This window comes from Heterodontus francisci, chromosome 1, assembly GCF_036365525.1.
Source record: "Heterodontus francisci isolate sHetFra1 chromosome 1, sHetFra1.hap1, whole genome shotgun sequence".
NCBI lineage: Eukaryota > Metazoa > Chordata > Chondrichthyes > Heterodontiformes > Heterodontidae > Heterodontus > Heterodontus francisci.
In genome coordinates, this window is record NC_090371.1 from 138,781,931 (window position 1) to 138,808,560 (window position 26,630).

Sequence of the window (26,630 nt, forward strand, 5' to 3'; positions counted from 1 at the left end):
TAAAGGACGTTTCAGTAACTGTAACAAGAAATAGGTTCAGGTTTTCTGATTTGGGGGCAACTGAGGCAGAGTGGAAACTTGCAGCAGCAGGAGTAAGAGGCAGCTGCTGAGCTGCCTGTAAAAAAAAAAATCTCTTTAAAATGTTTGCTGATGGGATTTGTGCACGACTTTGCTCTGAGCATGTTCATACAAGCTCCTCTTATTTTGAAGTCCCAAGGTTTCTTCTGTTGATCTTTGAATGCTGGATAAATGTGGGCAATACTTGGCAAAGGCTGTGTTTCGCTCACCTTCACCAAATTAACATAAAAGCAAAATACTGCGGATGCTGGAAATCTGAAATAAAAACAAGAAATGCTGGAATCACTCAGCAGGTCTGGCAGCATCTGTGGAAAGAGAAGCAGAGTTAACGTTTCGGGTCAGTGACCCTTCATTGGACCCTTCCGATGAAGGGTCACTGACCCGAAACGTTAACTCTGCTTCTCTTTCCACAGATGCTGCCAGACCTGCTGAGTGATTCCAGCATTTCTTGTTTTTATTTCACCAAATTAACAATCGGCTCACAGACATGCTCCGACATAATCCACCCCCAGGAAATGAGGGAGGTGCACATGCAGCAAAGCACATCCCAGCACAGCTTTCTGTCTCTGCCCATCCTAGATCTATTGAAAATCAGCTGGCCTATGGCAGAAAGCCTAGAAAATAATACCTAGATGTAATAAGTAGCTGTACAATCATAATAACCATAATAGCAGTTCACTATAGTGGTCTTTAATTTGTCATTGCACTCAATGGGCTGAATTTTATTCTCCTGCCGCCAGCGGAGGGCGAAAAAAATGGCGGCCGCCAAACTCATGGCAGGTCGGGCTCTGCGATGCCGGCAACAGCGTCAGCTGCCTCTGCGCAGGCGCTGGTGCCATTTTTAAAGGGCTGCCAGACCTGCACAGTTGAAGCCCCTACCAACCCACTCTCCAAAATAAAACACTGAATTTTTTTTCCCGGCTTGTACCACCCCCCAATACAAAAAAAATAAATGGCTTTCCTGGTCCCCCACTCCCCCCAAACACTTGTGTTTAATATGTGACCTTCCCCCCACAACAGCACAAAGTACAGAGGGCACCCCTTCTCCCCCTCCCCTACACATGCTGAGTTGACCCCCATTTTCCTCCCCCCCCCCCCCCACTAAAAATCCTAAGTTTTCCCCTTCTCCACCTCAGTGGCGTCAGCTTTCCCTGGACGGGAAAGTAAAGGCGCGCGAATGCCAGCCGCCACACGGAAGATCACAGACAGCTGCAAAAATTGTAGTGAAAGGTATGTTAATTTATTTATGTCTTTTATTTCAATATTTAAAGTTGGGTCCCGTCGCGAGTGGCAGGGTGGCTGCCATGGAGCCTCGCTGCCGCCGGGAAGATAGGGCCCGACAATCCTGGTGTCGGGCTCCGTGGCCGGCCGCTGCCTCAGCGATCTTCCGGCAACGCCCCCACCCTCGCCATGAAGCCAGACATCAGGAGCTCAACAAAATTTGGTCCGATCTATCCAGCTAGAGACTGCACCTAGTTCTATTTTGAATCAATTTATACCTTTTTATAAAAGGAAAAGTGGTCAGAATGCACAATAGCATCTGAAAGTCTTTAATCTATAGCACACAGCCAGTTTTCATAAGGAGAAAACCAAATCAGAGCCTTTGTACAAACTGCTTATTAGCAGGAATACTTTCCTTCATTTGGTATCATAATCAGCCTTGTCCCACACAATTCTGCAGATCAAATAGTACACAATAAGTAGACACAAATAGATACACAATTCTGAGCTATAAGGTAAATTAAGCTTAATGCTATTTAATTATATTTACCATTATGCTTCAGGTTGAAATGTTTTTAAAAATCCCCTAATATTCATGTTTTTAAAAATGGATGCAAGGATTTTGGAATCTTTGTTATATAGAATTATATAGAAATTATGACAGAGAAACAGGTCATTGCCCCACCAGTCTGAGTTGTTTATCTTTCACACAAGCAGTAACTCTAATTCTAAATGTCTGCTCTGTTTGCAAATCCCTTTACTCTCCTTTTCTTGAACCATCTATCTAACCTATGTTTACATGTTGGTCTCTGCTTCAATCAACTCTGGTAGTGCACATCGTAGCCTCACAATCCTCTGCGTAAAAATGTTTCTCCTGCTCTGTCCCAAACCTTACATTTAATTTGATATGCATATTCCTTTGTTCCAGGTCTTCCAAATACTGGAATCAGTTTGTTTCAATCTATCTTGTTCCATCCCTTCATAATTTTAAAACAACTCTATTAAATCACTTGTAAACTCCTCAGTTTAGACCAAAGTACGGAAAGTCCTCATCAGGGAACTCCTCTTTGCTGACGATGCTGCATTAACATCTCACACTGAAGAGTGCCTGCAGAGACTCATCGACAGGATTGCGGCTGTCTGCAACGAATTTGGCCTAACCATCAGCCTCAAGAAAACGAACATCATGGGACAGGACGTCAGAAATGCTCCATCCATCAATATCAGCGACCACGCTCTGGAAATGGTTCAAGAGTTCACCTACCTAGGCTCAACTATCACCAGTAACCTGTCTCTCGATGCAGAAATCAACAAGCGCATGGGAAAGAATTCCACTACTACTATGTCCAGACTGGCCAAGATAGTGTGGGAAGATGACGCACTGACACGGAACACAAAAGTCCGAATGTATCAAGCCTGTGTCCTCAGTACCTTGCTCTAAGGCAGCGAGGCCTGGACAACGTATGTCAGCCAAGAGCGACGTCTCAATTCATTCCATCTTCACTGCCTCCGGAGAATCCTTGGCATCAGGTGGCAGGACCGTATCTCCAACACAGAAGTCCTCGAGGCGGCCAACATCCCCAGCATATACACCCTACTGAGCCAGCGACGCTTGAGATGGCTTGGCCATGTGAGCCGCATGGAAGATGGCAGGATCCCCAAGGACACATTGTACAGCGAGCTCGTCACTGGTATCAGACCCACCGGCCGTCCATGTCTCCGCTTTAAAGACATCTGCAAACGCGACATTGATCACAAGTTCTGTGACATTGATCACAAGTCGTGGGAGTCAGTTGCCAGTGATCGCCAGAGCTGGCGGACAGCCATAAAGGCGGGGCTAAAGTGCGGCAGAGACTTAGCAGTTGGCAGGAAAAAAGACAGAAGCACAAGGGGAGGGCCAACTGTGTAACAGCCCCAACAACCAATTTTATCTGCAGCACCTGTAGTGGAAGAGTCTGTCACTCTAGAATTGGCCTTTATAGCCACTCCAGGCGCTGCTTCACAAACCACTGACCTCCTCTAGGCGCTTACCCATTGTCTCGAGAGAGAGAGAAAGAGGCCAAAGAAGAAGAAACTCCTCTGTTCTAATGAAAACAGCCCGAATTGTTACTTCGTTCTTGGTATTTGCATTGCGTTACACCAAGCCGTACCCTCACCTTTTGCCTAAATATCCTGCCTGTAGTGTGCAGTCCAAAACTGCACACCATACTCCAGCTATGACCTTACTCAGGTTGTTGATTTACTCCAGCAAAATGAGATCAGCACATAGGAAATCGGTAACTGACAACATGCATTATTTACTGAACCTGTCTTGAAATCAATGTATTTTTGTTGATTTCTCAAATTAATTTGGCAATACGTCTCCTTATGTCAAATAACTGTTAATTTACCAAGTGTTATAATTTATAAGTAACTTAAGCACTACAAAATCCACAAGTTGTGAAAGTTTTAGAATGAATGGAGCCAATCTAAATGATCAGATTAAACAAAGAGCGATGGAGTCAAGGACAAGTAGTAGAATGGATAGCAAGTTGGCTACATAACAGAAAACAGTCGGTGTTAATGGTTACTACTCAGACTGGCAAAAGGTGGGAAGTGGTGTTCCTCAATGATATATTCTGGGACCACTGTTACCATTCACATTAACGATTTGGACTTGGGAACCGGAAGTGCAATTTCAAACTGATAGGTTTTTAAATTATGAAATGGTTTGATAGGGAAGATGCAGAGAAAATGTTTCACTTGTGGGGGAGATCAAAACTAGGGGCCATAAATATAAGATGGTCACTAACATAATCCAATAAGCAATTCAGAAGAAACTTATTTACCCAGAGTGGTGAAAATGTGGAACTCACGACCACATGGAGTGGTTGGGATAAATGGCATTGATGCATTTGGTAGGTAAATTGGCCATTATAAATTGCCCCTAGTATAGGTAGGTGGTAGGGAAATATAGGGACAGGTGGGGATGTGGTAGGAATATGGGATTAGTGTAGGTTTAGTATAAATGGGTGGTTGATGGTCGGCACAGACTCGGTGGGCCGAAGGGCCTGTTTCAGTGCTGTATCTCTAAAACAAAAAAAAAAAGAACAAAGAACAGTACAGCACAGGAACAGGCCATTCGGCCCTCCAAGCCTGCGCCGATCTTGATGCCTGCCTAAACTAAAACCTCCTGCACTTCCGGGGCCCATATCCCTCTATTCCCTTCCTATTCATATATTTGTCAAGATGTCTCTTAAACGTCGCCATCGTATCTGCTTCCACCACCTCCCCTGGCAGCAAGTTCCAGGCACTCACCACCCTCTGTGTAAAAAAAGTTGCCTCGCACATCCCCTCTAAACTTTGCCCCTCGCATCTTAAACCTGTGTCCCCTAGTAACTGACTGTTCCACCCTGGGAAAAAGCTTCTGACTATCCACTCTGTCCATGCCGCTCATAACTTTGTAAACCTCTATCATGTCGCCACTCCACCTCCGTCGTTCCAGTGAAAACAATCCGATTTTTTCCAACCTCTCCTCATAGCTAATGCCCTCCAGACCAGGCAACATCCTGGTAAACCTCTTCTGTACCCTCTCCAAAGCCTCCACGTCCTTCTGGTAGTGTGGCGACCAGAATTGGACGCAATATTCTAAGTGTGGCCTAACTAAGGTTCGGTACAGCTGCAACATGACTTGCCAATTTTTATACTCTATGCCCCGACCGATGAAGGCAAGCATGCCGTATGCCTTCTTGACTACCTTATCCACCTGCGTTGCCACTTTCAGTGACCTGTGGACCTGTACGCCCAGATCTCTCTGCCTGTCAATACTCCTAAGGGTTCTGCCACTTACTGTATACCTCCCACCTGCATTAGACCTTCCAAAATGCATTACCTCACATTTGTCCGGATTAAACTCCATCTGCCATTTCTCCGCCCAAGTCTCCAACCGATCTATATCCTGAATGTTACTTGAATGTTTAATTATTTATTGTCACACTATTACATTTAAACATATTAGTAACCTCAGATAACACAAGAAAGCCTGAAATCAGAAAACCAATAAGGTTATTAAGTGCATTCCTTTCTTAGAATGCAATGAACAACTCAAGGGATCATGACAATTCCTGTTACTGTGTGATGGCTTAATAAAATTAAGCCAATATTTTGCATATACACATAATTTTAAAAGTTTATCACGTATGGGCTCCCACTAGATTTTGTGGCTGCTCCAAATCCCAAAAGAAAAGCTATACTGCAAGGCAAAGGAGGATTAATCATGGGAAAAATTATACGATGTATTTCTTGTCATTAATACTATAGCAACCCTGATACAAGAAACACCAGTGCATTCCTGGTAATACAGTGCTGCTATGATGGGTAGAGGATTAAAATTTAAATCCCTTTGGTCAGGAAATGTAAAAATAAAATGGCTTCAGCTGCCCCAAACGCAGCCAGCCATGCTTCATTGATGTAGGTCCTCAAGTCCTATAGATTAATTTCCTTCCCTCCCTGAGACAGGCTTTCCAATACATATGGGAATCCTGCTGAAATTACTCAAATTAGTCTGACCATTAAAAATTTGCCAGAATCAGCAACCGAACAAACAACAAACACAATATCTGTCCCACTAACTTCATGCCAGATTTTCAGCTGAGGCACAAAATCCTGGCTAGATTTTTCAAAACATAACTATAGATAGCTCCAACACATTAAAATTAAACAAAAATCAAACTATTTACCTTTTTTTATAATGATTAAAAAGATTGTTGAAAACTAGATTCCAAGGAAGTTATGTTTCTCTTTCGATGCACTTTATTGTAGGTGCTACAGCTGGAACAGGTCTTTCTCCTAGAATAAAAAAGAATTTCACATGCTTCTGAAGTTATGAGACAATGCAAATGCATTAAAAATTAGTACTGCCTTCTGGAAAATTACTTTTTTGTCCCTGAGGCTATAACCGATGGATTGGGACTGCTATTTTTTCAGCTTGAATGCCAAGTGATTTTAAACTTGAAGTTTGAGGCCATGTGAAAAGTAGACTTAATCTTCCAAGAAAGAGAAAATGCACATTACAGAATAATGTTCGATGTCCTTCCAATTGGAAACTGGGGTAAAAATTGGGAAACTAGATGAAAGAAAAATAAAGTCCCCCAAGCTAGTTTATGATCAATTAATATAAAATTTAAATAGGATACAACCTTGATGCAGTGTGATTATAAACATTACATTTCATAATTTACAGATGAATTTCTTCTTAAACAGATTACAAAGGAAGCCCAAAGAAATGGGATGAGAAAAGCACTAGAAATCAGTTTGTGAAGTCAGCAATAGGAAAATACCTTTTAAGCTATAAAGCTTCAATGGGTTTAATTTCCTCTGGTAACAGAGTGTTTAACAACTGACTATTTTAAATGAGTTAAAGATTGCATTAAAATAGCACCCAAAGGAATTTTACTTAAATGTACTAACCAGTATGCTACCAGAAGAAATTTAATCTATCAATATTTCATTTCCTTTGAGGCTCTGTCCTTAGCATTTTCATATATTGGACACAAATTAAAATTTCCAAAAAAAAATTCAGATGAAAAATAAGTTTGGTTTGCATGACAATTGCTACATGAAACCCATCAACAAAGATACAATTAAATTCAAAGATTAAAACAATCTTGAAGAAACTCCACACCCTGCAGTTACATTTCCAATCAAAGGAGCAAAATCTGGTCTGCACTGCATTATTTTATTAATATTTAAATGAATTCCAAATGAATCATATGTTTAAATATATCACATACAAACATAGACAAGTCAGATTCAGCCCTGGGAGAAGTACCTTGAGCAGTTCTCCTGGGGCTCAGCTTCTTTCCCATCACTCTAACCCAAATGGCTCACAGTTGTCAGAGAAGCCATTGCATACAATGTGGTACAGGGGTAATGTGCATTTTTTTTTAAAAGGGAGAGGTGAAGGGGGAAATCACGTCTGATCAAACTAGCGTGGACCAACTCTGTTCAAATCCTTCTAGTTTGCAGCCAGAAAAACTTACTGAATTTACTTAAGATTGAAAAGTTAGAGAGGGGGAAGAGTCTGGACTCTATTTTAAGAAAATAATTGAATCTACAAAAATGGTTTACTGAAAGGTCAAAATATCTTAGGACAATGACAGGTAATGGATAGTCCTCTTGAAAGACTAGTTATATTCGATCAATATTCCCGAGTCATAAAGGAAACTTATAAATATTTTACATACAACTTTGTGAGCAGTGCATGGTTATTGAGGCATACAAATTTAAATTATACAATAACCTAGCACACCAATATTCAATCGTACTGCACAATGATTCTCTAATGAGGTAATCTGGGTTTGTTAAAAATTATATTCTGGATCTACAGCAAGATTAAGAAAACAAGAGATTATGAATTTGCTGCAGGATTGAATAAGCATTTTTGTACTTCAGTGAACAATTTTTTCCAAGGAAGAATTTTCATCACACTATTTCAAGATCATGCAACAACATTAACAGGTTATGCATGTAAATTAAGAAAATGTGCCGAATAAAAAGGTGTCAACACTACTCAATTTAGAGGTTACATTTTTAATCCACCAACATAACTTCTCTCTGTAAAATTCTAAAGTTTTATTTACACAGAATGCTAGGAATATAAAGTGAAAGCACTTCCAAAAATATTTTAAAATGAGTTTAATCATGAATAATGCTTAAAAACATGGGTGTTATTTTTTTGATAACGTATTTTGTCCTATCTTCATACCATCCCAGGGCAAGCAGGTGATCCAATTCCCAGAACATTCCAATGTCATTATGGTATCAGTCAGTATGAAAGGCAAGAACATTTTTAATTTCCCCTCTGTCCCACTGATGAAATGCCTTTGTGTAGGACCACACTAAAAGGATTAGAATAAAGTGGTAGGCAAAAGTGCACATTTACTCTATTTAAAGGCACAGGTTTTATTGGTCCAGAGCCATCTTGAAGCCAGAGAAGAGCATCCACAACTGAATTAAATTTGCCCTAGCCCAGAAACCTTTGCCCCTTCAATAGCAAGACTTCAAATGAAGGGCACAGGATGTGAAACAGAAATTCTTCCCTAAACTGAACTGAGATGAGTATGAAAGATCCCGTCATGGACATCAGAATGACAACAGCAGCAACAATTTGCACATATAGTTCCTTTAATGTAGAAAAAATTCCATGATATTGCACAAAGGAAAAATGGATAACAAGTGGTAGTGGAAGGGTGAAAAGATATGATCGAAAGCATGCTCGTAACTCCATGTGCTAGCATATTTTGGAGGACTGTGTGAACTTAAGAACATAAGAAACAGGAGCAGGTGTAGGCCATTCAGCCCTTCGAGCCCGCTCTGCCATTCAATGAGATCATAGCTGATCTTCTACTTCAACATCATTTACCTGCACTATACCCGTTTCCCTTGATGTTTTTAATATGGATAAATCTATCATGCTCATTCTTGAACACAGTCAACGACTGAGCTTTCACAGCCCTCTGAGTGAAGAAATTTCTCCTCACCTCATTCCTAAATGGCCTGCCCCTTATTCTGAGACTGTGTCCCCTGGATCTAGACTCCAAATCCTTCCTGCATCTGCCGTTTTTTAAAAATTCAGTCATGGGATGTGGGCATCGCTGGCTCGGCCAGCATTTATTGCGGTGGTGAGCTGCCTTCTTGAACCACTGCAGTACTTGGGTGTAGGTACACCTACAGTGCTGTTAGGAAGGGAATTCCAGGATTTTGACCCAGCGACAGTGAAGGAACAGCGATATAGTTCCAAGTCAGGATGGTGTTTGGTTTGGAGGGGAACTTGCAGGTGGTGGTGTTCCCATGTATCTGCTGTCCTTGTCCTTCTAGGTGGTAGAGGTCGCGGGTTTGGAAGATGCTGTCAAAGGAGCCTAGGTGAGTTGCTGCAATGCATCTTGTAGATGGTACACACAACTGCCACTGTGCATCGATGGTGAAGCGAGTGAATGTTGAAGGTGGTGGATGGGGTGCTAACCACTGTTGTTGGAGCTGCACTCTTCCAGGCGAGTGGAGAGTATTCCATCACATTCCTGATGTGCCTTGTAGAAGGTGGACAGGCTTTGGGAGTCAGGAGGTGAGTTACTTGCTGCAGAGTTCCCAGACTCTGCCCTGCTCTTGTAGCCACAGTATTTATGTGTCTGGTCCAGTTCAGTTTCTGGTTAATGGTAACCCCCAGGATGTTGACAGTGGAGGGATTCAGTGATGCTAATGTCATTGAACGTCAAGGGGAGATGGATAGATTCTCTCTTGTTTGAGATGGTCATTGCATGGCATGAATGTTACTTGCCACTTATCAGCCCAAGCCTGGATGGTGTCCAAGTCTTGCTGCATTTGGACATGGGCTGCTTCAGCATCCGAGTCGTCGTGAATGGTGCTGAACATTGTGCAATCATCACGAACATCCCCACTTCTGACCTTATGATGGAGGGAAGGTCATTGATGAAGCAGCTGAAGATAGTTGGGCCTAGGACACTACCCTGAGGAACTCCTGCAGTGATGTTCTGGGACTGAGATGACTGACCTCCAACAACCACAACCATCTTCCTTTGTGCTAGGTATGACTCCAGCCAGCGGAGGGTCTTCCCCCTGATTCCCATTGACTCAAGTTTTGCTAGGGCTCCTTGATGCCATACTCGGTCAAATGCTGCCTTGATGCCAAGGGCAGTCACTCTTCCCTCACCTTTGCAGTTCAGCACTTTTGTCCATGTTTGGACCAAGGCTATAATGAGGTCAGGAGCTGAGTGGCCCTGATGGAACCTAAACTGAGCATCAGTGAGCAGATTATTGCTGAGCAAGTGCCACTTGATAGCACTGTCGAGGACCCCTTCCATCACTTTGATGATGATCGAGAGTAGACTGATAGGGCAGTAATTGGCCAAGTTGGATTTGTTCTGCTTTTTGTGTATTTGGGCAATTTTCCATATTGCTGGGAAGATGCTAGTGTTGTAGCTGTACTGGAACAGCTTGGTTAGGCTAGTTCTGGAGCACTAGTCTTCAGTATAATTGCCGGAATCTTGTCAGGACCCATAGCCTTTGCAGTATCCAGTGCCTTCAGCCGTTTCTCGATATCGCATGGACTGAATTGGATTGGCTGAAGACTGGCATCTGTGATGTTGGATATCCTCAGAAGGAGGCTGAGATGGATCGTCCACTCGGCACGCCTGGCTGAAGATGGATACAAATGCTTCAGCCTTATCTTTTGCACTGATGTGCTGGACTCCCCCAATATTGAGGGGATATTTGTGGAGTCTCCACCTCCTGTTAGTTGTTTAATTATCCACCACCATTCACGACTGGATGTGGCAGGACTGCAGAGCTTAGATCTGATCCGTCGGTTGTAGGGGCGCTTAGCCCTGTCTATCGCATGCTGCTTCCGCTGTTTGGCATGCAAGTAGTCCTGTGTTGTAGCTTCACCAGGCTGACACCTTTTTAGTAATGCCTGGTTCTGCTCCTGGCATGCCCTCCTGCACTTTTCATTGAACTAGGGTTGGTCCCCCAGCTGAATGGTAATGGTAGAGTGGGGGATATGTTGGGCCATGAGGTTACAGATTGTGGTTGAATACATTCCTGCTGCTGCTGATGGCCCACAGCGCCTCATGGATGCCCAGTTTTGAGTTGCTAGATCTGTTTGAAATCTATCCTATTTAGCATGGTGGTAGTGCCACATAACACGATGGTGGGTATCCTCAATGTGAAAACGGGTCTTTGTCACCAGTAGGACTGTGCGGTGGTCACTCCTACCAATACTGTCATGGACAGATGCATCTGCAACAGGTACATTGGTGAGGACGAGAAGAAGTAGGTTTTTCCCTCTCGTTGGTTCCCTCACCACCTGCCGCAGACCCAGTCTATCAGTTATGTCCTTTAGGACTCTGCCAGCTTGGTCAGTAGTGGTGCTACCGAGCCACTCTTGGTGATGGACATTGAAGTCCCCCACCCAGAGTACATTCTGTACCCTTGCTACCCTTCGTGCTTCTTCCAATTGGTGTACAACATGGAGCAGTACTGATTCATCAGCTGAAGAGGGGGTGGTAGGTGATAATCAGCAGGTGGTTTCCTTGCCCATGTTTGACCTGATGCCATGAGACTTTATGAGGACCGGAGTTGATGTTGAAGACTTCCAGGGCAACTCCCTCCTGACTGCATACCACTGTGCCATCACCTCTGGTAGCTCTGTCCTGCTGGTGGGACAGGATACACCCAGGGATGGTGATGTCTGTAAGGTATGATTCCATGATATGACTATGTCAGACTGTTGCTTGACTAGTCTGTGGGACTGCTCTCCTATTTTTGGCACATGCCCCCAAAAGTTAGTAAGAAGGACTTTGTAGCATTGACAGGGCTGGGTTTGCAGTTGTCATTTCCAGTGCCTTGGTTGATGCCGGGTGGCCTGTCTGGTTTCATTTCTTTTATTAGACTTTGTAGTGTTTTGATACAACTGAGTGGCTTGCTAGGCCATTTCAGAGTCATCCACATTGCTGTGGGTCTGTAGGCCAGACCCTAGGATAAGGATGGCAGATTTCCTTCCCTAAGGACATAAAGAACCAGATGGGTTTTTACAACAATTGAGAATGGTTTCATGGTCACCATTATACTAGCTTTTTAATTCCAGATTTTTATTAATTGAATTCAAATTTCACCATCTCCCATGGTGGGATTTGAACCCATATCCCCAGAGCATTAGCCTAGGTCTCTGGTTACTAGTCCAGTGATATTACCACCACACCACTGCCTCCCCTCACCCTGTCAAGCCCTGTAAGAATTTTGTATGTTTGAATGAGATCACCTCTCATTCGTCTAAATGCCAGAAAATATAGGCCCAGTCTGTTTAATCTTTCCTCATAGGACAATCCCTCCATCCCAGGAATTAGTTTGGTGAACCTTCATTGCACTCCTTCTATGGCAAGCATATCTTTCATTGGGTAAGGAGACCAAAACTACACACAATACTCCAGGTGTGGTCTCACCGAGGCTTTATATAATTGCAGTAAGACATCTTTACTCCTATACTCAATTCCTCTTGTAATGAAGGCCAACATACCATTTGCCTTCTTAATTGCTTGCTGCACCTGCATGTTAGCTTTCAGTGACTCATGAACAAGGGCACCCAAGTGACTTTGAAGTTCAACACTTCCCAGCCTCTCATCATTTAAGAAATACTCTATTTCTGTTTTTCCTTCCAAAGTGCATAACCTCACATTTCTCCACATTGTATTCCATCTGCCAAATTTTTGCCCACTTGCTTAGCCTCTCCAAATCCCCTTGAAGCGTCTTTGCATCCTCCTCACAACTCACATTTCCACCTAGTTTTGTGTCATCTGCAAACTTGGAAATATTACATTTAATCCCCACATCCAAATCATTGATATAGATTGTGAATAGCTGGGGCCCAAGCACTGATCCTTGCGGTACTCCACTAGTCACAGCCTGCCAACCTGAAAATGACCCATTTATTTCTACTCTCGGTTTTCTGTTCATTAACCAGTTCTCAATCCATGCCAGTGTATTCCCCCCAGTCCCATGTGCTCTAATTTTGTTTACTAACCTTTTGTGTGGGACCTTATGAAAGAATTAAGGGAAATGAAGGAAAGTCATGAAAGGAATCCATTCCCATGTAAAAGGTACCTGGCCTAGTATTTCTGCTTTGGGTGCCATCGGCAATCTGGGTGCAAATTGTGAGAGTTTTTCGAATTGATTTTATGGTTCAAGTTTCCACACAAAAATTCATTTACATAATCATAAATGTAAAATCTCCTGTGAACCAGTGCAATTGGGCAATGTGTTGAAACATAGTTTTTTCTTGCATTAAAAAATATTCCGTGTTATATTTAAGAATGGTAGCCTGGTGCAGTTTTATTAATGCAGATGAAAATGGGTTCAACATAAAAATAAGCTTTTAATAGGTGTGTCTAATCCACTACTTGTGAGTAACTTGATTTTAAATAACTGAAAATGACTAATAAACTATATGGAACAATTTACTAGTTACAATGGCATATAGTCATCAGTTTCTTAGTGAAGATTTTTTTTATATCCAAAAGCTATTAAAAAGGTGCTTTTCAGGCCCTTACACCTCAAAAAAAATTAATTCTCAGAATCTGTTCAAAGAGCTGCAAACGTGCGCAATCTCGCCATGGTGATTGAATTGATCAGTGACCGGGTTTGTGGGCGGGGATGGCTTTCAGCACAAATATTTTTTTTAAATTGGCGTAAAAGATCACAGAGCCTCTAATTGCACTGGAGGCAAATTGCACTTAAAATTCCTTGATTATTTGTGCTAGTTGTTGATTTCAGGCAAACTGCATCCAAATGGAAGCTGTCCAGTTGCCAAGCTGATTCATCCATCAGGGAGCTGATTTTCTGCAAAAGCAGACAAATTCAGCAATGTGTAATCCTGGGTTAGGAATCATTTATCAGTGAATATCCTATTTGAGGTTGAACTATTAAAAGGTGGGCCACGTGAATTAGTAGTACTGCTTTTCCCCAAGGTGAAGACTTGAAACAATGCAGGCCTGTAATCTTTTCCCTTGTCCACTGAGGAAAGACTTGGGAGGTTCAGAAAGGCATTGCGCAGTTGCAGACTGCTCTTGTTATATTCCAGCCAAAGGTCGATGCCGAAGTCCTGGTATGATTTCTCAGGTAGGGAGATCAAGGTCAACTCCAGTCATTGCCTACATGTGATTCAACACTGGTAATCTTAGGCAGGGTCCCTTCTCTTCGATGACATAGATGGATCTCCTTTGTCTGCCTAGAATATACCTTTATTAAAGCTCTTTATCGGAAACCTAGTTTCTTCATGTGACCATAGTTTCTCTTTCCATGGCCCTTATATTTGGTTTCTGATGATGAGGCCATTGTTAGACAATGGAGTCCGGGTAATATTCATCCTCATCTCACCTTTATGAGGTAACATTTTTCACACCCATTCTTTGAAATTTGAGTTTGGAATCAAAAAGTCTGCAACAATATTGTTAATCCAATCAGCTGGAGAGAAGCAGCCATTACCACAGAAAAGGTTGTTTGCATTTTAATGATTTCTCAGGGATGTGTCCAGAAAGGTCATTTGTATTTTAATGACTTTTCCAAGGCTTGTCCAGACATAGAAATTAGCTCAGGGTTCTTGTAGTTCTGCAGTAAAGTAAAGGTCATCTGACCTCTTAATTCCATTTTGTTTTACAAGGAAAGTATCTCTTTCGGGTTTACTTCATAAGTTCATTTTATAGTTCATAAATTCGGATTACGTGGGTGTGACAACCTCTGCTTGAGTTAGAATAAAAGCTTTCCCTTGCTAATATTTTGCATTAATTTTTTACACTTACTGATTTACTGAAAGGCTTTGGTACAAATGCATTAAAAATAAAATCATCTCCAGACAGCAAAATACTCTCTCTTTACAAGTCACTCATAACAGGAATCACATTAAATATCTTCTATATAACACTTCACTTCAATATAATTTTTATGGCTCCCAAAGAAGTTATGAAATATTACTAGTGCACTTCAATCACCATCATAAAAATTATGTCAGTGAAGCCTTGGAGTGATGTAGGAGCAATCTATATTATTAAAGGTCCATGTCTGTTTGAATATAACACTGCAATTTTATAAAGTCTCTTCAATCAGATCCCAGAACTATGGAGCCAAGGTCAATCAAATCCCAGGTCTACCTCTGTCATTTCACTTCTGATAGTTTTTGCAACTGAACCAATGAACTATACTGTCATAAAAAAATATTTCCATGGTATACATGAGTCATGCTAGTTCATATCCAGCATATATTCCTCTAAAATATTTTTTAATACAATTAAAAATTGAGAAAGTAAAAATCATAAGCAATAAATTTGGCTTCAACTCCCTTCCCACAAACAAGATGATGCACTTCACTAGGCCACATACCCCCAATACAATCTCTACTCTCTCAGTTAACTGCTCACATCCAGAGCATCATGCAATGGCTCCAATAAACAAACAAAATGTGCTACCACAACAGCAACAACTTACATTTATATAATCCCTTTACATGGTAAAACGTACCAAAGCAGTTCAGAGATCTGGCAGGAAACATACACCAAACTAATGTAGGAAAGATTAGGAAGGGGTGTAAAGGAGGGTCTTAAAGAGGAGTGGGAAGTTGAAAAGTAGAAGGATTTAAGAGATGATTTCACAGAGTGGGGTCTGGGTGGCTGTAAGTATGGCTGCCAATGATTGAACAAAGTGATGGGAGATGCACAGGAGGCCAGAGGAATGTAGAATTTGAGGTGCAGACAAGTAGGACTGGAGCAGGTTACAGAGACAGGGAAGGGAAAGGCCTTGAAGGGAGTTAAAAGTGAGACTTTGGGACATCAGGAACCAATGTAGGCTCAGCAAGGATGGGGACAATAGGCGAGCAGGACTTAAGTGTAGGACAGGATACAGGACAGGTTGCAGGTTATAAAGTGGGAGACGGGCCAGTAGAGGATTGGCATAATTGAGTACAGAAATGACAAATGCATGAATGAAGATTTCGGTGCCAGATAGGTTGAGGTAGGACCAGAGGGAGGCAACATTATGGGGGTGGAAATAGCTGTCTTTGGAACACAGAGGATCTGCAATTGGGAATTTTGTTCAGGGTTGAACGGGATCCCAAGGTTGCAAACAGTGTGGTTCAACCCAAGACAGTGGCCAGGGTGGCAGACGGAGTCAGTGGCAAGGCCAAAGACAATGGCTTCAGTATTCCCAACAATCAGCTGGAGGATACTATGGCTCATTCAAAGACAGATGTCAGACAAGAGTCTGAAAGCACAAAGGCAATGAAGGGATCAAGAGGAATGGTGGAGAGGTGGAACTAGGTGTCAACAGTCCACTTGTGCAAACTGGCCCTATATCTGCAGATCATAATGCCAAGGGGCAGTAGTTGAGCAGGAGGAGGGGGAATCACAGATGAACCCTTGGAGGTCTCCAAAGTAATGGTGCAAAGAGGTAAGAGAAGAAGCCATTGCTAGATATGCTCCAATTGGTAACACTAGAATTACGTGAAGGCACTCCAATTCAGCTGGACAACAGAAAAAAGGCACTGAAGGATGTAGGAGCGATTGGCTGTTTTGAAGTCTGCAGAGAGCTCCAAAATGACTCGGAGGATACACAGTAATAGATAATGTGATTCAAGAACTTGGTTTGGTCATTTATGCACTGTGGGAGGGGTGAAACCTGATTGGAGGGATTAAAATAGAGAGTTGCAAGAAAGATGGGCAAAAATGTGGAGGGGGGGGGCAAAAACACACTGGGGGTAAGCTTCTGCTTTGGACAAAATCAGAATTTGTGTGCAAATTGTGGTCAGGTTACAGTTCAAGTTTCCACTAAAATTCATTTGCATAATCATAAACGTAAAATTTTCTGTGAATCGGTACACATTTTAGTTAAAATAGCTTTTACATGTCTGTATCCAGAAACCATGGCAAATCTGATGTCTGAAGGCCTGGAGCTGACTGGAAATGGAAGGCCATTATAGCTGAAAGTTTACAAGTGGGTCACAGTGAGTGTGACTGGATCAATAAAGTCTGGAATCAGAGTAACTACCATATCCATCTGGATTGGTCCCTAAATCTAATAAACACAATTCTTTACATAGACTACCAAACATTTCAAAAGAGAATAAGGAAATGGAATAAAGCTGAGCACTATAAATGCAACAAACTTTAGGATGATTATATATGGTCCATTGTGTATGAAAAATTGATTAAGAATGCCTTCATTGCACTTCAAGAAATTATTACCCGTCTACTTGATCTTCAGTCATTGGCAAAACTTAATTCTCCTAAATTTTAAAAGTCAGTTTAAAACAGCTGTTATACGCGATTGCTTTTTGAAATTCAGTCTTCCTTCAGTTGACAGCGAAATGAAATTTCCTACAGAGTTCAAAAAGCTGCCCCTTCAATACTCACAGCTCATTTGACTATCAGTTCCTGTACATTACCAACCAGACCTCATTTTTCCTGTGTCAACATCTAATTAACCACATTTACCACAAGATTTATTCCATTCGGAAAGCAGAGGAACACCACCTAGCAAAGACATCAGAGTTTACATATCAGTAGGACCTATCACAGGCATATTTTCAAAGCAATAATTCTCCGTTAGGAGCATTAAATGCCATGTGTGAATGGTGTTAATTTTATGGATTATTTGTATATCAATTCCTTATTGTAAGATGTTTGTACAACCACATATACTAATGGAGCTTTGAGGTAGCAAACAGCTATAGCCACATGGGCAATAATATGTATATTAAACACATGATAAGACATGAAAATTGGTAAACTCAGAGGCCATAAAGATTGTTGGTGTGAAAAATGAGGATATGGGAGTGGGGTGGTAAGGAGCCAATCATAATGTTGCAAAAGTGTGTCCTCTGCTGAAAAGGCAATTGGAGCAGAGTAGAGCAAGTTATACTTTCTTTCTGGTCTGAAGCACTTCATTCTGGGTACTAAAAATAGGAAAATAAAAGTCTTTCATACAGACGTTACACTGGAGATCATTTGGCCAATCAAGTCCATGCTGGGTCTCTGGAGTGCAATCCAATGAGTCCCATTCCGCAGCTCTATCCCTATAGCCCTGCAAGTTTACTTTCCTCAAGTGCCCATTCAATTTCCTTTTGAAATCATTCATCACTTCCACTTCCACCACCCTCGTAGGCAGAAAGTTCCAGGTCATTACCACCCAGAGAGTAAAAAAGGTCTTTTTTATATCCCCCTGTATCTCTTGCCCAAAACCTTCCATCTGTGTCCCCGAGTTCTTGTACAATCACCTAATGGAACAGCTTTTCTTTGTCTACCTTATCTAAACCTATCATAATCCTGTACACCTCTATCAAATCTCCTCTCAATCTTTTTTGCTCCAAGGAGAATCATCCCAGCTTCTCCAACCCAACCTTGTAGCTAAAATCCCTTATCCTTGGAACCATTCTGGCAAATGTCCTCTGCACCCTCTCAAGGACCCTCACATCCGTCCTAAAGTGCAGTGACATACAAACTAAAGGGTAATCGACAAGAAAAAGCTACAGTTACAGTTTCCTTAAATCTTTCCAAAGCAGAACACTACTCATTATTGTTAAATTCCAAATCTATCAAAGAAAGAGAAAATCAATTGCTAGCCCTTTTTAAAATCCCAAAACTAATGACAGCCTTTTAAGCGTAGGGGTACATACACATCTGCTATTGGCTTAAACTGTCAGTTTCCATAGCAACCAGAACTGCTCAGATCGACAACTCTTTCAAGGGGCACATTGCAGTATTTTCAGTATCTATAATTATAAGTGAAAAAAGGAAATAGGCCAAGTGATACACAAAAAATAATTTTTGGTATACAAACTTACAAACGAATATAACTATGCTCAGTAATAAGTGAGCAAATGCTTTTCCAACTTCTTTTGGTGGGCACCTTATTTTGATTACAATCAGTGCATTTTGTTTAGTTCTCTGCTTCTACTGTGCTTGTGTTTTTAAACGATGTAATGAGTTCTTTATGTTGTCTGATGCAACATAAATGAGATGTGTGGAATCCAGTTGGTTGAAGATCTCAAACAGGTTTATTACAACGAATTCATTATGTACAGCACAGAGCAAACTATTTACAGAACCTTACTCTGGGTCTTACAGCTTCAGACTCTAGCTTCGAGTCACATGACTATGTCCTGGTACTTAGCTCATTAGCATATTAAAATCTTAAAGGGATATCACTCTTAAAGGCAATCATACAACATCCCCTTTCTTTCCAAAAATAAGTCTTGTATGCTACAAGTGAAAACACATAAAATTAGGTAACATCAAAACTAATTACACAGGGATGGAGATTGTGAAATTTACAAATTTAGAAGTTTAAAAGTCCATACATCATTTTGGTGGTTTGACAACTCTTCCAGATCTGGTTATGGTATAACCTTCTGGGGATGTGGATTTCAACCTTGGCTGTTTTGGGTTTGCAGGTACGTTGTCAATGTGTTGGTTGCTGTCCCGTTGTTCCGTCACACCTGCATCGTCAGAGTGCGTTCTTTCAAGTCCGCTATGCACAATTGGAGTATTGCACACTTCCAGTTGGCTATGGTTCCTTCTCAACACTGCTCCACTAGATGCTGTCATCTTGCAGGACCTAGCTCACTACATACTTGGGATACCTCTGCGGGTAACCATGTTCTCATTGTGGGGTGTATGACCTTGATCTTTTGCCCTATGTGTTGCTGAGGTAGTTCCGCCCCTGCGTGTTGGTCATGCACCATCTTCATTCTCACTGTTTTTCGAGCAGTGTCTCCTGCATCTCAGAGAATTTGGACAGATGATGGCTTGGCAGAGTTGTTAGTACTTGTCTGCGAAACATGATCTCTGCTGGTGACAGTAAGCTCATATCCATAGGTGTGGCTCTGAGGTGGAGCATGGCAACACAAAAATCTTGTTTCGTTGTCCTACACTTCAGGATAAGTGATTTAACTGTGTGAACCATTCGCTCAGCAAGACATTAGATCTAGGGTAAAGTGGTGAGGACGTCACATGGTTTACGGCCCATTTGGCGCACATATCCCTGAAAGGTTTGCCCGTTTACTGCGGCCCATTGTCAGAAATAGTTTCTTCAAGTGCACTGAACAGACTGAATATGGCACTCAATGTGTCTGCGATGACCTAGCTTGAAGTGTCTTTTACCTGTCTGACAATTGGAAATTTGGAAAAAAAATCAGTGACTAAGATAAAGTCTTCTCCATTAACAGAAAATAGTGGTGATTTTGGACCAAGGGACTAATTGAATCTCGTGAGGGTGGAGAGGTTCTCTGTGTTGTTGTGGCTGGTGGCTCTGGCATGCCTTGCACATCCTCACCAACCTTTCAAATCCAGTGTTGATCCCTGGCCAATAAACAGTGTCTTGTGCCAGTCGTCTTCTTCACTATATGCCCATATGGCCTTGGTGAAGTTGTGATAAGATGTCAGATAAGACAGTTTAAAAGAGCAGCGGCGGGAAGCAGCAAAACTGAGTGAGGCCAGCACAGTTTAAAAGAGCGGCGGCGGGAAGGAGCGAGACTGAGCGAGACCAGCACAGGGAGCAGAGAGCAGTCGGACCTGTATGAGAGCAGTCCAAGGACGCTGGAGTTCTGGAAATAAAGTCAACAGTGACATCACAGGAAAGCTGCAAGGTGATTGGTTGGTGAGTAACTGCTGTTAGGCTTTAATTCTACATAGCTGGGCAAGTAGCTAAAGTAAAGAGAAAGGTCTACAGTTCTTTTTTAATATAGAACATAGAAAGAACATAGAACACAGAACAGTACAGTACAGGCCCTTCAGCCCACGATGTTGTGCCGAACCTTTAACCTACTCCAAGATCAAACTACCTACATACCCTTCATTCTACTATCATCCATGTACCTATCCAAGAGTCGCTTAAATGTCCCTAATGTATCTGCTTCTCCTACCACCGCTGGCAGCGCATTCCACGCACCCACCACTCTCTGTGTAAAGAACCTACCTCTGACATCTCCCCGAAACCTTCCTCCAATCACCTTAAAATTATGCCCCCTGGTGATAGCCCTTTCCACCCTGGGAAAAAGTCTCTGACTATCCACTCTATCTATGCCTCTCATCATCTTGTACCCCTCTATCGAGTCACCTCTCATCCTTCTTCGTTCCAATGAGAAAAGCCCTAGCACCCTCAACCTTTCTTCGTAAGACATGCCCTCCAGTCCAGGCAGCATCCTGGTAAATCTCCTCTGCACCCTCTCTAAAGCTTCCACATCCTTCCTATAATGAGGCGACCAGAACTGAACACAATATTCCAAGTGTGGTCGAACCAGGGCCTTATAGAGCTGCAGCATAACCTCGCGGCTCTTAAATTCAATCCCCGTTAATGAAAGCCAACACACCATACGCCTTCTTAACAACCCTATCAACTTGGGTGGCAACTTTGAGCGATCTATGGACATGGACCCCAAGATCCCTCTGTTCCTCCACACTACCAAGAATCCTGTCTTTAAGCCTGTATTCTGCATTCAAATTCGACCTTCCAAAATGAATCACTTCACACTTTTCCAGGTTGAACTCCATCTGACACTTCTCATCCCAGCTCTGCATCCTGTCAATGTCCCGTTGCAACCTACAACAGCCTTCCACACTATCCACAACTGCAGCAACCTTCGTGTCATCGGCAAACTTGCTAACCCAGCCTTCCACTTCCTCATCCAAGTCATTTATAAAAATCACAAAGAGCAGAGGTCCCAGAACAGATCCCTGCGGAACACCACTGGTCACCGAGCTCCAGGCTGAATACTTTCCATCTACTACCACCCTCTGTCTTCTATGGGCCAGCCAATTCTGTATCCAGACAGCCAACTTTTCCTGTATCCCATGCCTCCTTACTTTCTGAATAAGCCTACCATAGGGAACCTTATCAAACGCCTTGCTAAAATCCATATACACCACATCCACTGCTCTTCCTTCATCAATGTGTTTTGTCACATCTTCAAAGAATTCAGTAAGGCTTGTGAGGCATGACCTGCCCCTCACAAAGCCATGCTGACTGTCTCTACTCAAACTATGCTTTTCCAAATAATCATAAATCCTGTCTCTCAGAATCCTCTCCAATAATTTGCCCACTACCGACGTAAGACTGACTGGTCTATAATTCCCAGGGTTATCCCTATTCCCTTTCTTGAACAAGGGAATAACTTTTGCCACCCTCCGATCATCTGGTACTACTCCAGTGGACAGTGAGGACACAAAGATCATCGCCAAAGGCGCGGCAATCTCTTCCCTCGCTTCCCGTAATATCCTTGGGTATACCCCGTCTGGCCCCGGGGACTTATCTGTCCTCATGTCTTTCAAAATTTCCAGCACATCCTCCCTCTTAACATCAACCTGTTCGAACATATCAGCCTGTTTCACGCTGTCCTCACAAACGACCAGGTCCTTCTCACTAGTGAATACTGAAGCAAAGTATTCATTTAGGACCTCCCCTACCTCCTCCGACTCCAGGCACAAGTTCACTCCACTATCCCTGATCGGCCCTACCCCCACTCTGGCCATCCTCTTGTTCCTCACATAAGTGTAGAACGCCTTGGGATTTTCCTTAATCCTACCCACCAAGACTTTTTCATGTCCCCTTCTAGCTCTCCTAAGTCCATTCTTCAGTTCCTTCCTGGCTACCTTGTAACCCTCTAGAGCCCTGTCTGATCCTTGCTTCCTCAACCTTAAGTAAGCTTCCTTCTTCCTCTTGACTAGCTGTTCCACATCTCTTGTCATCCAAGGTTCCTTCACCCTAACATCCCTTCCTTGCCTCATCGGGACAAACCTATCCAGCAGTCGCAGCAAGTGCTCCCTAAACAATCTCCACATTTCTGTCGTGCATTTCCCTGAGAACATCTGTTCCCAATTTATGCTCCCCAGTTCCTGCCTAATAGCATTGTAATTCCCCCTCCCCCAATTAAATATTTTCCCATCCCGTCGTAGGTAGTTTTTTTTTAGGGAATCAAGGCTCCTAGTGTAAATAAAAAAAACTGGATAGAGTGAAAAAAAACAGACTGACATCACAGGAAAACCGTAAGTTCATTAGTTGGTAAGTAACTGCTAACTTGAATGACCTATTCTAATTTGATTTCAGATTAAAGGTGAATAGGAGAAATATTTTACAGATTCAAAACTAAAGGCCAGTTGAAAATTTTAAAAAACAAATTAAAATTTAATTAAATAAAATAGAGATGCAGGGCCAGGCGATTTGTTGTACCTGCATGATGTGGGAGCTGGTGGACCCCAATGTGGTTCCTAGTGACCACATCTGTAGCAAGTGTTGGCTGCTCGAGGAACTCCGGCTCAGAGTTGATGAGCTGGAGTATGAGCTTCAGACACTACGACATATCAGGGAGGGGGAGAGTTACCTGGACGGTGTGTTTCAGGAGACAGTCACACCCCTTAGATGAACTACCATGAATTCAGCCAGTGATCAGGGACAGGAGGGTGTGACTATGAGTGAGGAGGGTGTGACTATGAGTGAGGCAGGTAGAGGTATGCAGGAGGTAGTGCTGCAGGAGCTTCAGCCCTTGTTCTTGTCCAACAGGTTTGGGATTCTTGCTCCCTGTGTGGACGAGAGCAGGGACTGTAGGGAGGATGAGCAAACTGACCATCGTACCGTGGTACAGGGAGCCATTCAAGTGGAGGGAGAAAAGAGAAATGTAGTCGAAATTGGGGATAGTATAGTTAGGGGCATAGACACTGTTCTCTGTGGCTAGGATCGAGAGACCCTAAGGCTGTGTTGCCTACCTGGTGCCAGGGTTCGGGATATCTCATCTGGGCTGCAGAGAAACTTAGAGTGGGAGGGGAAAGATCCAGTTGTCGTGGTCCACGTAGGTATCAACGATATAGGAAGAATGAGGATAGAGGTTCTGCTGAGGGAATATGAGCAGCTAGGGGCTAAATTAAAAAGCAAAACCAAAAAGGTAATAATCTCTGGATTATTACCTGAGCCACTAGCTAATTGGAACAGGCTCAATAAGGTTAATGAGGTAAATGCACGGCTCAAAGATTGGTGTGGGAGAAATGGGTTTGAATTCATGGGACATTGGCACCAGTACTGGGGAAGAAGGGAGTTGTTCCGATGGGATGGGCTCCTGAATCATGCTGGGACCAGAGTTCTGGTGAATTGCATAACTAGGGCTGTAGATAGGGCTTCAAACTAAATAGTGGGGGGAAGGGTTCAGTTGCATGGAAAATTAGGGAGTCAAAGTTAAAGGAGAAGATAGGAGTGCAGATTAGTGATGAGGCTGATTGTTAACAGAAAATAAAAGGTAGGGACAGAACATGTGAACATCATATTGCACCAAGGAATCGTACAAGAGTAGGGAAATTTGATAATAGAACTTAAAGGCTTTGTATCTGAATGCACGAAGCATTCAGAATAAGATTAATGAGTTAACAGCGCAAATAGAGACGAATGGGTATGATTTAGTGGCGATTACTGAGACGTGGTTGCAGGGAAACCAGGTTTGGGAATTGAATATCCAAGGGTACTCAGTATTTTAGAAGGATAGGCAGGAAGGAAAAGGAGATGGCGTAGCTTTGTTAGTAACGGAAGAGATCAGTGCTGCAGTGAGAAATGATATAGGCACTGGAGATCAAGATGTAGAATTAGTCTGGGTAGAAATAAGAAATAGCAAGGGAAAGACGTCACTGGTGGGAGTAATCTATAGGTCCCCAAACAGTAGTTCCACAGTGGGGAACAGTATGAACCAGGAAATACCGGGAACTTGTAAGAAAGGTAAGGCAATAATCATGGGTGATTTTAATATGCATATAGACTGGATTAATCAAATTGGCAAGGGTAGCCTTGAGGGAGAGGTCATTGAATGTATTAGAGATTGTTTTTTGGAGCAATATGTTGTGGAACCAATCAGGGAGCAGGCTATTCTAGATTTGGTATTGTGTAATGAGGTGGGATTAGTTAATGATCTCATAGTTAAGGATCCTCTAGGGAAGAGTGATCATAGCATGCTAGAATTTCAAATTCAGTTTGAGGGTGAGAAACAGGAGTCCCACACTAGCGTTCTGGAGTTCAACAAAGGTAATTACATAGGCATGAGGACAGATTTGGCCCTAGTGGACTGGGCAGGAAGACTAAAACGTAGGACAGTTGATGAGCAGTAGCGGATGTTTAAGCAGATATTCAATTCCTCTCAACTAAAATATATTCCAGAGAGGAAAAAATATTCTAAGGGGGGAAAAACATCCATGGTAAACAAGGAAGTTAAGGATAACAAAGACAAAAACTAAGGCATACCATATTGCAAAGGCCAGTGGCAAGCTGGAAGATTGGGAAACTTTTAAAGATCAACAAAGGGTTACTAAAAAAGTAATAAAAAGAGCAAAGGTAAATTATGAAAGAAAACTAGCGCAAAATATAAAAACGGATAGCAAAAGCTTCCATAAGTATATAAAAGGGAAGAGAGTAGCTAAAGTGAATGTTGGTCCCTTGGAAGATGAGACTGGGGAGTTAATAAAGGGAACACAGAAATGGCGGAGATACTAAATCAGTATTTTGCCTCAGATTTCACGGTGGAGGACACTAGTACTATCCCAATAGTAACAGGTAATGTGAAGGTTATAAAAAGGGAGGAACTTAGAACAATCATCACTAGGGAAAAAGTACTGAGGAAACTATTGGGATTGAAGGCAGACAAGTCCCCAGTGCCTGATGGCCTACATCTTAGGGTCTGAAAGGAAGTGGCAGCGGAGATAGTGGATCCATTGGTTAAAATATTCCAAAATTCCCTGGATGCGGGGAGGGTTCCAGTGGATTGGAAAAATGCTAATATTACACTCTTATTCAAAAAGGGAGGGAGGCAGAAAGTAGGAAACTATAGACCAGTTAGTTTAACATCTGTCATTGGGAAATTGTTAGAATCCATTATTAAGGAAGCAATAACAGGACATTTAGAAAGTCAAAACGCAATCTATCAGAGTCAGCATGGTTTTACGAAGGGTAAATCGTGTTTGACTAATTTGCTAGAGCTCTTCGAAGATGTAACAAGTAAAGTGGATAATGGGGATCCTGTAGATGTAGTATATCTGGACTTCCAGAAGGCATTTGATAAGGTGCTGCACAAAAGTTTAATACACAAGGAAAGATCACATGGGGTTAGGGGTAATTTACTAGCTTCGATAAAGGATTGGCTAACTAACATTTGTGCTGACCAAAATGCAATAAGTCGATTTTGAGCACCATCTTCTAGCTCAATGCACATGCTGTCTACTTGTAGATTCAGTGGAACTTCTTCATTCTTGCTCGGGTTTGGCAATCTGCTCAGCGTATCCAAGGTGACCAATTTGGTATCCGGTTTGTAGCAGACAAAGTCATACCCCTGTACTGTCACTAAGAGCCACTGTAGTCGAGGTGGTGCGCTTGTCAATGGTTTGCACCAGATCATCTCCAGTGGTCTATGGTCGGTTTCCACCGTGATCTGCTAACTGAACAGGTAGGGGTGGAACCTTGTGATCCCAAGCACCACAACAAGTGTTTCATGCTCTATGTTTGAGTAATTGGATTGTGCTGGAGAGAAACAATTGGACCCGAATGCAATTAGTTTGCCATTCTGCAGGATGCACACTCCTAGCCCTGTGAGGCATCAACTTCCAGGATTGGCTTCTTCCTTGGTACTGCAGGGCACAGGTTTCTGCTGACAATGCTTGCTTGACAGACTCAAACATCTGCTGATGGTCCTCCTGCCATACAAATGGTATGTCTTTTTTTTAAGAGCTCTCTCAGCGATGATGTTTTGTTAGAAAAATTTGGAATGAAAGTTGAAA

At 42.4% G+C, this 26,630-nt stretch overlaps 1 protein-coding gene across 3 annotated transcripts in view; it reads right to left on the minus strand.

Annotated features, from left to right (window-relative positions):
* The window catches only part of LOC137372677 (kelch-like protein 5), a 211,094-nt gene that overhangs the window by 161,774 nt on the left and 22,690 nt on the right, over positions 1 to 26,630 (minus strand). For 2 of the 3 annotated variants that reach the window (XM_068036744.1, XM_068036724.1), the window contains exon 2: positions 6,018 to 6,126. The exons of the other annotated variant lie outside the window; for it this stretch is intronic. The gene's annotated coding sequence lies outside the window, so the exon portion shown is untranslated. The remainder of the gene's footprint in view (positions 1 to 6,017; positions 6,127 to 26,630) is intronic. 3 annotated transcript variants of the gene reach the window in all.